Below are 16,033 nucleotides of genomic sequence, written 5' to 3' on the forward strand. Positions count from 1 at the left end.
TCCTCAATGACGAGAATTGTCTAGTACTTAGAGAGTGGGGCTTCTTTCCACAAGACTGGTGACAAAGAGTTATTTAGTGAACTGGAGGAGAAAGATCTCAAGATGCATATTGAGATGGGTGATGATGGTAAGTATTGTGTTATTGGTGTGGGCACTATTACTTTTTAGAGGGAGAATGCAGCTCCACTCACCTTGAAGAGTGTTATGCATGTACTCGAACTAACGAAGAACTTGGTATCTGTTGCCATGCTTGAGGATAAAGGCTATGATGTGATATTTTTGAAAGGAAAGGTGTTCCTTCGACACATAGCCATGGGTCAAGTAAAGAAGATAGGGATTCAAGTTCAGAATCTACAGTATAAGATAGAGGTAGAGGATTGTGTTGCTTTAAGTTCAAAAGTAGAAAAGATGTTGAGCCGAGATGTCGACAAGTTGTGGCATAGGAAATTGGGCCACTTGCATCATGGGGCTTTGAAGATACTGCAGAAAATCTCTATCGTTCTTCCCAAAGGTATGCTTGAGCAAGTTGATACATGCAAGGGTCGTATTTTGGGAAAATACACCAGGTCTTCCTTTGGAGACAGAGACAATTGAGCAGAGTCTATTATGGAGAGAGTCCATTCAGATGTGTGTGTACCATTCTCGACAACATCCACCGCCAAACACAGGTATTATGTTATATTTGTAGATGACTATTCTCATAAATGCTAGATATTTTTCATCTAGAGAAAGGATCGAGCATTCACAATTTTTGTGAATTCAAAGAATTGGTCGGGAAAGAGTCAAGCAAGAAGGTTAAAGATCAACAGAGTGATAACAGTGGATAATATGTCTCCAATGAATTTAAGAACTTCTATGCAGCGGAAGGGATTAAATGACTTTTGACGACACCTCATAACCCTCAATAGAATGGGATTGCCGAGTGGAAGAATGGTAGCATAATAGGGGCAATAAGGGTGATGTGGCATGATCAGGGCCTACCACTACACTTGTGGGCTAAGGCATGCAAAACAACGGTTTATGTTCAAAACCATAGCCCACATCGGATACTTGAGAGTAAAACACCAGAGGAAACTTATTCTGGTAAGAGGCCAGATGTTGGTCACTTTAGGATTTATGGGTCATCGGTTTATTGCCATGTGACAAAAGATTCACAGAAGAAGCTTGAGCCAACAACAGAGTTGGGGATCTTTTTGGGGTACACTGATACTCCCCACAACTATTACGCATACATGCAAATCATTCGGATGAGAGTGGTTCGCAGGGATGTCAACTTTGATGAGGAGAAGGCCATGCAAGTATCTCTTGAGAGGGAGATTGAGCTACATGCAGAGGAGGAACTTTTAGTTCCTAAGGTTGAGGAGCTTCAGATTGATGTGGAGAAACCACATGCAGAGGTTCCGGGAATGGAGACATCCACTTAGATAGAGTCTTCCAGAGAGGGAAGAAAGCTCACTAGAGAGGCTGACAGATTGTTCGATGATGCATGGGAGAATGTGGGAGCACCCTCTTGTCAGCGCAAATAGAGGAGCTCACTTGAGAGGTACACTGGATACATGGAACTTATGGGTGCATGTGTTGTGACAGAGCCATCTTCCTTTCAGGAAGCAGTGCAACAACTAGTTTGGGTTGATGTGATGGTGGAGGAGTATGACTCCATAGTTTGAAACAGTGTTTGGGATGTGGTCTCGAGACTAGAGGACAAGTCAGTTGTGAGCTCCTGTTGGCTTTACAAGGTAAAGAAAGCTATAGATAGTAGTGTTGAGAAGCATAATGCCATATTTGTGGCCCGTGGATTTTCACAGGTAGAGGGGATTGACTATGATGAGACATTTGCTCCTGGTGCAAGGTACTCATCTATCAGATCTATTTTGGCACTATCAGCATAGATGGGTTGGAAGATTCATTAGATGGATGTGAAGACTGCCTTTATCAATGGCATGATTGAGGAAGAGGTGTACATAGAGAATTCTAAAGGTTTTGAAACCTTGGACCATGAGTCACATGTGTGCCGACTCAAGAGAGTGTTGTATGGGCTAAAGAAAGCATCCCGTGCTTGGTACACTAGCATAGATAGCTACTTCATTGGGTTGGTATTCACAAAGAGTGAAGCAGATGCAAACTTGTATCACATAGTGGTGGAAGGTAAGTTTTTAATCATTGTACTTTATGTAGATGATCTCATACTGACAGGGGATGAGAAACTCATCAAATCTTGCAAGGAGGACCTTACAAGAGAGTTTGGGATGAAGGACATGGGACTCCTGCATTACTTTCTTGGCATGGAGGTATGGCAGGGAGATGGGGAGTTGTTTGTTTCTCAAGGCAGGTATGCCAATGAGATACTCAAGAGAATCTTCATAGAGAGCAATAAACCCAGGGAGACTCCTCTAGCTGGTAACTGGAGGAAGGAGGATGCTACTTCAGGAGAAGTATTGGAAGGTACTATTTATAGGCAGCTTGTGGGTTCACTCATGTACTTGATGAACACATGATCAGATATGTGTTATGAAGTTAACCAACTTAGTCAAGCGATGGTTAGGCCTACCAAGTTGTATTGGAAGGCGGAAAAGCATGTATTGAGATACCTCAGATGCACTACTCAGTTTGGCTTGGGGTAGAGACAGAAAGAGGGGGTGAAGCTTCAAGGCTTCACCAATGTAGATTGGGCGGGGATTCCATCTGACAGGAAGAGCACATCAGGAGGGATCTTTAGTATTGGGTCAATTACAGTTTCATGGTACAACAAGAAACAGAGATTGGTTGCACTCAGTTTGGAAGAGGGAGAGTACATGGTTGCAAGTCAAGCGACATGTGAGGCTATTTGGATGAGGAAGATCCTGGTTGGTTTGTTTGGTCAGCAGATGGATCTGACAATGATTTATTGTGATAATCAAAGTTGTATCAAACTCTCTAAAAATCTGCTTTTTCATGATCGGTCCAATCATATATATACCCGGTATCATCATCTCAGAGATTTTGTATTGAGATGGATCATGTTGTTAGATTACATTCCCACGGAGGAGAAAGACGATGACATATTAACAAAGGCATTGCTAATATGTAAAGTCGAGTTTCATAGAAAGAGGATTGGGGTAATGGATAATCCCTTTCTCGTTGAGAGGGAGTGTTGAGAAATGGAAAAAAGAAATTCCAGCTTAATTTGTCCTTAAATTAAACTGTGAATTAAAATAGAATTCTTTTCTCATAGAAATTTGAAAATAATTAATTAAGTTTAATTAACTTAATTAATTTAGGAAATTCGAATTGGAAGTCTTTTAGAAGACATGTTTATGTTCTCCCTAACTTATATGAGTTCAGGATGAGTTACAAATGAGTTGTAATTAGTTAACTCAATTTATTGAGTTAAGTTTAGTTAAATTAGTTCTAATCAGTTTCAGGAACTAATAGTGAGTATACAGTCAGTTGGAACACTAGTGACCTAATTAGTGCTACTCTAGTTAACTACAGATTCCACCATCAGAAACTCATGCATGTTGGTTCTGAAAAAGACCTAGTTGAGACTAGAGTGTAGGGACATTGTACTATCTATTTTAGATTTTTTTGAGTTGCACTGATAGTGCACGCAATCAGGAACTGATCCTTGAGGGATTAAACTATTTTTCGAGGCTTTATTTCCCTTTAAATACAAGCAATCCTTCATAGGAATTACAAATTGGAATATAGACTTGGAGAGATTGTGAATTGGCTAAGATTTGGCCTTGAGCTTGCTTATGAGTTGGAGATTGAATTTGCTAAGTGTCGAGATTGTTCTAGAGAGAAAAAGCATTCTAATTTCATCTTGATTTTCCAGATTAATACAAAACAAAAAGTGGGGTTTTGAGCTGTGTCTTTCCGTGAATATTTATTGTGTTATGCGCCTTTGATTCTCCTCCTCTATTGATTATTGTTTTCTCTTGTTTTAGCATATTACATGATCTTGTCAATCTATAGGTTTTTCTATAGCTTTTGCATCATTGATTCCCAGTACTTTTACTGATTCTGAGCTATCATTCCATTTTGAGGAGTGGCCTGGGCTCCGAGCCTGAAAATGTGGCTTAAATCCCAGGGTTGCTGACACATAATAGGACATTTTGGTCCACAATTATTGGCAGGCAAGCCTATGAGAGATACTTTGGGTTTTTTGTCTCCCCCTTTCCCATAAAACGAGAGCACCTATGGCCTAAGAGGTCCAGAACAATAGTGGGGACCAGGGATAGGCTGTTTGAGTGGCAAACTTGTCTCGTGAGGATTCTGTTGATGATGTTGGATGATGTTGTGTGATTTTTTGTCAATTCCACTTCCTTAAGGTCACATAGGAGGTTGAATCTGATCATAGTTGCCTCTAGTCTCATGTTTACCCCGGTTGGCATGGTTACTTAGGTGGATGTGGGAGGAGGGTGTTATAGAGTGGTATCAGTGCATGGTTCAAATCTCAGACTAGATGGGCGGTGTGTCTTGGTCATGCTTGCATGTCAGTTGCATGTGTGCCTCTTACACTTTCATTTCATGTGCTTGTTGAATTTGCCTAATGATTGATCATGGTTGTAGTATGGTTAGCATAGAGGATTTGATATTGATTTTGTGGAATGTATTTGTCATGAGTATGTGACGGGTTGCATATGGTTATATGTCGCTTATATGTTGATTTTATGTCACCTACTTACATCCTTTTATGTTAGGTTACATTCTTGAATATTTTGGATTACATGTATCATTCCACTAGGTTGATTATAATAATTGATCGCTTATGTTCAACTACATGCGTCTATGCATATGTATGGTTGATTTGGAATTGCTTATTCACACTATTGGTTGTGTGTGGCAATGTGTATAATGGAGTAATGGTTGTTTTCATGCATGAGGTCATGGTTTGTGAAGTTGATATGGTCATGCATTGATGATTGAAATCTAGCTAGAATGATGTGTGTATGGATTGGTACTGATTTGTTATATGTCTATAAACAGTTGTTATGCATGTATGGTATTGGTTATAGTTTGAATAGTAGGTCAAACACGCCTTGTGAAGTCACTGTATGCAATTTAGGTCATCATGGTGCTATTGGTATGATATGATACTAATGTGTTGAATGAGATAAAGCAGGGGATGCAGATCGTCAACGTGAACTTGCAACATTTGACTTTGGGGTAAGAGTAGATCATCATATAGGTATTGTATGTTTGGCACGCATGTATGTGCACTACAAGAAAAAAGGTTATTGGTGAGGGTCATGCTTGTGACAGACCTTGAAGGTCCATCACCAATGTCACATATAGTGATGGTCTTTAAAAAAGCATTGTTGTAAGTGTATATAGTGATGGTCCTTTAAGGTTTGTCACCGAATCCATTTTCAATGACACTTCTGGTGAGGGTCATTAAAGGCCCATCACTAATTCTCTCTTTGATGACACTTTTGGTGAGGGTCGTTAAAGGCCCATCACTAATTCTCATTTTGTTGACACTTCTAGTGAATCTTTTATTGATCGTCACTAATGATCTTTTTTGTTACTTTTGGTGACGATCAATAAATTTTTTTCATCATTGATCATTTCAATGAGTTTTTTACGATGCTTCATGCCTGTGACAGACCTTTAAGGATCATCACGAATGTCGAATATGGTGACTGTCTTTAAAAAATCATTGTTGTAAGTGTATATAGTGATGGTCCCTTAAGGTTTGTCACCAAATCCATTTTCAATGACACTTTTGGTGAGGGTCTTTAAAGGCCCATCACTAATTCTCTCTTTACTGACACTTTTGGTGAGGTTCGTTAAAGGTCCATCACTAATTCTCTCTTTGGTGACACTTCTAGTGATGATATTTTATTGACCCTCACCAATGCTCTTTTTGGTCACTTTTGGTGATAGTCAAAAAATGTTTGTCATCTTTGATCATTCCAATGAGTTTTTGATGACGCTATGTACTTGTTACTATATTTTTTGTCAAAAGATAATGATTTAAGACCATTGTTGTGGAGTCTTTTTCATTATGTGTCCAAGGTCATAGTGGCTATAATAATCAGTCAACTTGTTAAGAATTAATTAGTGTGTATAATTTCCCTCAAGTCATAAGAATATAGTTTTCCTATGAGTCAACACATGATTCATCTCTATTAGGATTATTATCTAGCAAATTTCCTTTAAATAAAGTTCCACTAGTGTGTGTAGGAACTATATTATTTAATACATAATCAAGCTCTGTCAATTCTATTGATGAGAGAGACCTAGCTCTCTTATTCATTCATTTCCGTGCATTTTTACCTAGTGCTCCCTTGTCTTTCCTTGGTACTCCCTAACATTCCTTAGCATGCATTGGCACACCTTGGCACTTGACACATCTTGGTATGCTTACCTAGCATTCTATCATGCCTTGGAACTACCTATCATACCTTGTCACTCCCTCCTTAGCACAACTGGAGCTCACTAACACTTCATTTCCATGCATTTGAAACTAGTTCTCCCTTGTGTTTCCCTGGCACTTCGTCCTCACACTCCCTAGGACACGTTCACGCCACACCCTGGCACCTGACACATCTTGGCATGCCTATAATACCTTGGAACCATCTAGCATGTGCTAGTACTTCCTAACATTCCCTGACACACCTTCATACTCCCTAAATTTCATTCCCTCAGAGATAGCCTTACTTTTTTTGCGACTTGGGAACCCAACCAAGTCATTGGAAAAACATACGTTGTTCCCAACCCAAAGTCTCCCTTTGTATGAAACTTCTTTGTCCAACCCCATATCATAACCATAGGATTGCCTCCTACAAGTATTATTCTGACATTCTCCTAACACACTTTATCCTTGAGAAACTTGGAATCAATTGACACACGCTCTTATTTGTCCATTTCCATGCATTTTGACCTAGTTCTCCCTTATGATGTTTTGGCACTCCCTAACACTCCTCAACATGAAATGAAACTATCTGGCATGTGTTAGCATGGCTTTTCATTCCTTTTCATGCCCCGACACTCCTTAATTATCATTCCCTCACAACTACCCTTACTTTTTTGGGGACTTGGGAACCCAACCAAGAGATAACCAGAATTTATCCTCCTTAATCTCCGTTGCCACAAAGATATATTTTTCTTTTGATTGATGTGTCCAAAATGAGAGAGAATTCTCCTCTATATATACAATTCAGTCGATTTGATGGGATGTGACTTTTGATCTTATTAAGACGACAAATAGTTGAGGTCGACCTAAATAATTTACATTAGAGAAATATAAATTCAAAAATCAAAATTACACTTCTATTTATCCAAATTTGACGATCTTTAGATCAATTTTGGTCCTCTCCAAAAGAAGAATTCAATGCCACAATTATATTCCCCAAAGGAGCTGCTCAAAGTGGAATTTGACCCTAGTTTCCATTTTTAACAAAAATAACCATCAATATTTTTTTCTAGCATTTGGGCTGAATTCACAATAGTATGCTAAAAAGTGTCATTTCAATGTCTGGAAATTAGGATATATAAATGTGAGATATATAGTCCACATCTTTGGGTTATCTCCTTTTCAAATCTGAGTTTTTTTAGGCTACATGTTAATTGTTTGAACTTTGAACTTTGAAGAAATTCATAAATGGACTTGGGAACCCAACCAAGTCCTAGCACACGTTGGCACTCTCTAGTTGTTATGCCCTTATAGATAGTTGTACTTCTTTTGCGACTTGGGAAAAAAACAAGTCACTGAAAAAATAATGGTGTGCCTAGCCCAACATCTCCCTTTGTTTGAAAATGCTTTGTGCATCCCCTTATCACACTCATAGGCTTACTCTTGCAAGTCCTATTCTAAAATTATCTTTACACACTTCATCCTTGGGACACTTGGAATTCACTCACACTCCCTTACACACACTCTTATTTGTTCATTTCCACGCATTTTGACACAGTTCTCCCCTGTGATGAACTGAAACTCCCCAACACTCCTCGACATGCATTCACACTATCTGGCATGCATTAGCATGAATTTTTATTCCTTAGCACTCCTTGACACTCCTTAGATATCATGCCCTCACAACCACCCTTACTTTTTTTGCAACATGGGAACCCAACCAAATCCTACCTCGACTACAACATCTTGACCAAGTTACAGTTACTACAACTATACTATGCCTTGTTCACCTAAGAACTTCTTATAACTCTTCTTAGGCTACTCATGTTGAATCTCAACTCATAAAACCCGACATGTTACAAATACAAGGCTGATCACATCCAACCGTGGTCGCAAGACAACTAAGAAACATAATTTACATCTTGATGCCATAACACTCGGCACATATAACAATCCCTTGGCACTATGTTGCACATGTTAGCATCCCCTGCATTACTTAGAATGCTTTGACACTCCTTAGCACATCCTAGCACTCCCTAACACCTAGCACACCTAGTACTTGCTAACACTCTTTGTCAGATTCTTATTCATTCATTTCCATGAATTTGAAACTAATGCTCCCTTGTGTTTCCCTAGCACTTGGCCTTAGCACTCACTAGCATGTGCTGGTGCCTGGAACATGTTGGCATGTGTTAGCACTTTTCATGCCTAAAATTCCTTGGAACTGTCTATCATGTGTTAGTACTTCCTGGCATTCCCTGGAACACCTTGGCACTCCCTAGCTGTCATGCCCTCATAGATAGCCTTACTTTTTTTGTGACTTGGGAACCCAACCAAGTCATTGGAAAAATAATGTTGTACCCAACCCAAAGTCTTCCTTTGTCTAAAACGAATTTTTCCAAGACTTATCACAACCATAGGCTTGCCTCTTACAACTCCTATTCTAAACTTATCCTAACACACTTCGTCCTTAGGACACCTGGAATTCACTAACACTCCTTAGCACACACTCTTATTTGTTCATTTCCATGCATTTTGACCTAGTTCTCCCTTGTGATGCCCTAACACTCCCTAACACTCCTCAGCATGCATTGACACTATCTAGCATGTGTTAGAATGCCTTTTCTTTCCTTGTCATGTGCTAACACTCCTTAGCTATCATAGCCTCACAACTACCCTTACATTTTTTGAGACATGGGAACCCAACCTAGTCTTGTGTCGACTACAACAACTTGACCAAGTTATAGTTACTACAACTAGACTATGCCTTGTTCACCTAAGAACTACCTATAAATCATCTTAGGCTTCTCATGTCCAATATCAACTCATCCCACTTAACATGTTTCCAAGTCAAGGCCCATGTCGAACCATGGCCATAAAACGACTAAGCAACATAGTTTACATTTTGACATGTCATAACACCTAGCATGTATAATAATCCCTTGGCACTATGTGGCGCATGTTAGCATCCCATGCATTCTTTGGCATGCTTTGTCACTCCCTAGCACACCCCAACACTCACTGACATGCCCTAGAACTCTAGCATTCCTTGTTACTACCTGTCATATAACCTTGTCACTCCCTCCTTAACACACTTGGAAATCACTGACACTCCCTATCACACACTCTTATTTGTTCATTTCCATGCATTTTGAACTAGTTCTCCCTTGTGTTTTTGTGGAACTCCGTAACACTCCCTAGCACACATTGGCACACTTTAGCACCTGGGACATCTTGGCATGTTTCCCTGGCACTCTAACATTCATTGGCACTACCTAGCATACCTTGTCACTCCCTCCTTAGCACACCTAGAACTCATTGACACTCCTTGTCACCCACTCTTATTCATTCATTTCCATACATTTGAAACTAGTTCTCCCTTGTGTTTCCCTGGCATTACATAACACTCCCTGGCATGCATTGGCACACCCTAGCACTTGGCACATCTTGGCATGTTTCCCTAACCTCTACTATGCTTTAGAACTACCTAGCATACCTTGTCACTCCCTCCAAAGCACACCTGTAACTCACTAACACTTCCTATCACAGACTCTTATTCATTCATTTGTATGCATTAATTTTACCTAGTGTTTCCTTGGCACTCCCTAGGACTTCCTAGCACATGTTGGCATAGCCTAACCCCTGGCACATCTTGGCTACATATCGCCTTGTCACTCTAACATGACTTAACGCTGCCTAGCATACCATGTCACTCCATACTTAGTACACCTGGAACTCACTGACACTCCCTATCACACACTCTTATTCATTCATTTCCATGCATTTTGACCTAGTGCTCCCTTGTTTTTCTCTGGCACTCCCTAACACTTCCTAGCACATGTCGGTACAACCTGGCACATGGTACATCTTGAATGCCTACCACCCTGGCACTTAGCATGAATTAGTGTTGCCTAGCATACCATGTAACTACCTAGTTAACACACCTAGAACTCACTGACACTCCCTTTCACACACTCTTATTCATTCATTCCCATGCATTTTGACCTAGTGCTCCCTTGTGTTTCCCTGGTACTCCCTAACACACCGTAGCACACATTGGAACACCTTGGAAGTTGACACATCTTGGTATGCTTCCCTAGCATTCTATCATGCCTTCACACTACCTATCATACCTTGTCACTCCCTCCTTAGCACACCTGGAGCTCACAGACACTTCATTTCCATGCATTTGAAACTAGTTCTCCCTTGTGTTTCCCTGACACTTCACCCTCACACTCCCTAACATTTGTTCACACCACACCCTAACACCTAACACATCTTGGCATGCCTATCATGCCTTGGAATAGTCTAGCATGTGTTAGTACTTCCTTGAATTCCATAACACACCTTGGTACTCCCTAGATGTCATTCCCTCGTAGATAGCCTTACTTTTTTTGTGACTTAAGAACCCAACAAAGTCATTGGAAAAATAATGTTGTCCCTAACCCAAAGTCTCCCTTTGTTTGAAAATGATTTGTCTAGCCCCTTATTATAACTATATTATTGCCTCCTACAAGTCTTGTTTCGACCTTCTCCTAACACACTTTATCCTTGAGGCACTTGGAATTCATTGACACTCCTTCGCACACACTCTTATTTGTTCATTTCCATGCATTTTGACCAAGTTCTCCCTTGTGATGTTTTCACACTCCTTAACACTCCTCACATGCATTGACACTATCTGGCACATGTTAGCACGCCTTTTCATTCCTTGTCACACCCTGACACTCCTTAATTATCATTCCCTCACAACTACCCTTACTTTTTTTGGGACTTGGGAACCCAACCAAGTCTTGCCCTGACTACAACAACCTGACCAAGTTACGGTTATGTTGTGACCAGCAACACCCCCCTCTCATTTAAAGTATCATTCGAAATGCTAAATGTGTGGGGACCCTTAGTTAAAATCTAGGAAAAGAAAAGTAGTGCTTAAATTCCTTTTCCGCAAAATAAAGTTACCATCATAAACTTAGGAAACCCCTTTGAATACTTAAAATCTAAGTTTATGATAAAGAAAAAATATTTAAAATCGCATCGAAAAATAGATAGAAGGATGCCACCATTCAAGTACAATCCCGGCATTTGCAAGATCATGGCAATGAACAAATATCACATCGCATTCAGCAAAACTTACATGAAACACTTCAGAATCTACCGATTTGCGATAATGCGATTGCAAGATCGCATCTCGCAAGAAACAGGTTAACGAAATTTGTTACACATAAAACTTCTGCGATCTGCGATATTGCGATATTGCGATCTCGCGATAAAGCAATGATTTCGATGTCAGGCCAGACCAACATAGCGATGTTGTTGCGATGTTGCGATGATGCGATGGTGCGATCTGCGATGTTGCGAAGCAAATCGCAAAATCGCTCCATTGCAGATCTTTCGGGCACGATATTCAAGAAAAGCTATTTTCCATAAGCTGACACATGATTATGCGCTTTAAATGCTAATAAAGGAGTTAGTTGTCAGTTATTAATAGAATATAAACGCGTGCCTTTCGAAGAATCACTTCACATAAGGTGGTGTATTTGGTATGTCTATGGCATTTAAAACTCTCCCATCACTCTTCCTAGTCATTCATTTCTACTTCACTTGTGAATTGCAGGAACGGAGAACAGAGGATGATACAAAGCAATACGTAGGTTGAGATGGGAAAGAAAAACAAAACCCCGAGCTCCGAAGAAAAGGAAATGGCACCTTTGTATACAGACACGGCTTGTAACAGAGACGCGGGAATAGCTACGTGGGAAGGCATGTACAGGCTACTCGAAGAGGAGAACCCTAGAGTAATGGAAGTTACTGCTGTTGCGGGCTCACAGAGTTCTTCTAAAGCAAACCTAATAGAGCTAGCTTGCTCATTCCTACATCGGATAGCAGCGAGGCCAAAAATCCTCCCATACACAGATATGGTCAAGTGGATACTTGATAGCACAGAAATCAAAAATAGACAGTTCAAGGTTCATGGTCAAGGGCTCATTGGGTCATTTGCTGCGCAGGATTTAAAGCTCATGTATCATCTGCCTGAGCCACAAGTAATTTATAACACACAATTCATAGAGAAATTTGTAAAGGAGAACCAAAACCTGTCAGAAACCACCAAAGACTGGTCCACGAAAGACGAACTACTCAAGAAAGATAAACACTGTATGTACAGTACTGGTTCCCTTACCTCCCCATATTGCTTTGTTGCTGCCATGCTCTGTAGAATATTTGGAATGCCAGATATCAACAAATTTTCATCCGAATGGTTACCACTACTAGATGCTGCCACAAATGCTACTATTGTAGATTGGGCCAAAATTTTATCTGATAACCTAATCATGACTATTGTCAGTTACCGGTCCAAAAGAGCTATGTCTCAAAGGATTTATCCTCCTTTTTACCTGTCTGCATATATTATGGATTTAATATGTTATGTTTCTAAGTTTCTTGTTATGGGTTGGAAGTGGACAACTCAAGACCCCTTACCCATCCATGTCTATCATAAGGAATTGTCGGGCTCTCAGTTCACTCCATACTTCTACCAAATTTGTCATGGAATTATGCTGCCCTTGTATAGAATGTTGTATGATAAATACCCCCCGAGGTACTCACCTGAAGAACAGGTATACATCCTCCCCGTCGCAAGGTGGTTCGGGGAGGAATTGTTCACTTATGTTAGGGTATTTGGAAGTACTGCACCCCCTCATGTTCTACCTTTGTATATCCCTGATAAACTCCTAGCTCAAGAGATTGCATATCAAACCTGTGGAGAAGGTGGCCTAACTAAAGACTTAAAGGACAAAAAGAAGGCTATATGGCCACAGTTTCTTGTATCTTGTGGGGCATTTTCGCTATTTGATGTAGGTCACACGTTCATTGAAGTACAGAATATGACGTGTTTACAACTATTCAAATTCCCGGGAAGACCATTTGACCCGAACGAGGTTGCCCAGAATTTCAAAACTACAGTCAAGATAAATGTGTTCGTTGGGAAAAAGGATTTATTTGATAATATATTCCAACATCAAAGCACACTTCAAGAGATTTTGCGCGAAGACCAATTGCAGTTCTCTCCAGAAGAATTTCAAAAGTTCATGATATACAGAGAAAGAAGACTAGCCAGTATTCCTCTAGAGAAACTACGATTGTCCGCAAGAGAACCAACTCCAAGCGTTAGTCTCAGTGGGAGTTCAAGAACTAACGGATCTAAATCCAAGTCTAAACAAGAAATGCCCGAACACTCTAAAAGATCCGGAAATGACCAGGATAGGAGCGAAGAGTCAGCTAAGGATACTGCTCAGTCAATGGAACTTCTACAACAATAGGTTATTGCCTCCCCGCAAAGAGATCCTCCTCCTCTCATCATTGAAGAACCACCAGTCACAACCGAATCAGATAAAGAATGGGAAACCTTCAATGAACTAATCAATCTTGAAGGACAAGCCCTAAAAACACCTGTGAGCAATACACAGGTAGCACAAGAAGTAGTCACAACAATAGTCAGCGATGTCTCAGATATGGAGCATATTCCTGTTGCCCCATCTTCTGAGCTTATACTCAACATTGAAGAAATTCCCCCTCTGGATATATTTTATAGCCCACAGCATAAATCAGTGGTAAGAAGACAGAGAAAGAAAAGGAAATTGGAAAATACACTCTCTCAAGACACAGAACAATTAGATGTCTTGTGGAAAGATCCCACTAGCAATCCTACTGAAAATCTCACCAAACTATCTCAGATCGCAGGAGAATACACCTCTGTGACTATTGATAAAGCATCTGAAGTATAGCAGTTGTTAAAAGAACATGAAGATCAAATACAAGTACTGCAACAACAATTGCCACAAGCCAACACCAATAATGAAGCACAAAAACAGCTTGAAAGGTTGCAGCAGGACTTCCAACAAATGCAGATAGGATATCAGAAAAGTTTGGATGAGAAAGGAAAGCAGTTACAGGATTTACAAGAGATGCACAAAGACGACGCTAAGCTTACAAAGTTTATTTTGGAATCTATTTCCTTGAATGAACAATTACTACAACAGCAAGAAGTGTTGGGCCAAGAGATATCACAGTGGAGTTATTATTGTGAAATTAGTGATACGATCACTAATCAATTGGTCGACTTACGAAGTGACTATGATCTGATTGATACACGGGTGATTGAGTACTTGGCTTGGCAGGATGAAGATGAGGGGAAAAGAGTAGCCGCACCAAGAATAAATGAGAATTATAAAGAACTTCTCTTTAACAAGTGGGATGATCAAATCAGGGAGGCAGAACAAGCGGCAAAAACAGCGGCCACGGCAGCAAGCAATCTTATTGATGTGTAAATGAGAATTTGCACAGGGAAAATTTGATCACAGAAACCACCCCAGGATGTTTACTGAACAAACTAAAACTAGAGGGAGAATGGAAACAAAGAGCACAAGAAAAGGCAAAAGCAATTCAAGCGCTGAACAGGTTAAATTGGGAATATTACTGGGCATACTTGGTGAAGCCGCATAGCCAGTGGATGACTGCTAAGTGTATCATAAATGTGGCAGAAAATATGGTACCAACTCTCATCGATTATGTTTTATCAGTGCAGTTAAAAGCAGAAGCCAGCCAGCTGACTCTCCTTAAACCAATGCTGCATACATGCAGTTTTAAAGACCAAATACAGAAGTAGTTTAGTTCTGCATTCAATTTTCGCTTTAATTTTGCTTAGAAAAAGGGCGGTCATTTAAACCGCATTCTAAATTTTTGTAAATAAGTTATTATTAGATTTATTAATTAGTATTTAAACCCTTCTCATGCATTTAGAGAAGGGTCCAGAAATTTATCAAAAACTTGTCCTCAGAACATGCACTTTTGCACCCTCAGAGGAGGTTTTGGTTAATGAATGGATCAAGATTTGTTGATGTTTGCATTTGATATCTGCTACTGATGTTGCACTTCTGTACTCTTAGTGGATGTTAGAGCAAGGAGAGATAAATCATTGTCGCTTGAATCTTATGAGTAGGACTAGTCATAAATGGTACTTTTATCTCTTGACCATTTCGGCTTATATGTTAAAGTGATATACAGCTTTTAGTTGTTTATGTTTTATTGCATGAATGCTTGAATTATCATTTGGCACTTTTGTACGATGATAGCTATTTATTTATGCTTAATGTATGAATAGCTCATTATGCGATATGTTTTTCACAACTGTTTCGTCTAACTTTTTATGCGAAGTGGTTCATCTTTATTGATTTCCTTTCTTATAATTGCTGAATGATCTTTATTACCAGTTGTTATTTGAAATATCTTTAGATCGCATAATAGAAGAATTACATCCCGGGTTAGTATAGACTTAGATGTTACTGTTTATTAGATTACAATAGGATAGAATTAGATTAAAGTTTGAATTAGAATATCTTAAATAGGAACTGTTAGATCAGCAACATCGAATTCTACACACACACACTCATAGATTGGGAAACTGGTCCCATTATCCCCAGTCGGACCTGCTATACCAAATGGATAAGGAGCTGCCAACCAAGGTCTGGACCGGGCGGGTATCCCCCTTGTTGTCGACCCAATTTTTGGGGCCTTCAACATATTTGGCGCTAGAAGGAGGGCCTGAAACGTGTTGTCTGTTGGGGTTTGTTTTCAATTGTAACATCCGAATTAGGATGGCCTCTCTTAAACTTCCCATTTGGAGTTGTATCCATGTTC

Source organism: Pinus tabuliformis, chromosome 4_1 (genome assembly GCF_031772625.1).
Source record: "Pinus tabuliformis cultivar Carrire ecotype Pingquan chromosome 4_1, CPIR1, whole genome shotgun sequence".
Classification (NCBI taxonomy): domain Eukaryota; kingdom Viridiplantae; phylum Streptophyta; class Pinopsida; order Pinales; family Pinaceae; genus Pinus; species Pinus tabuliformis.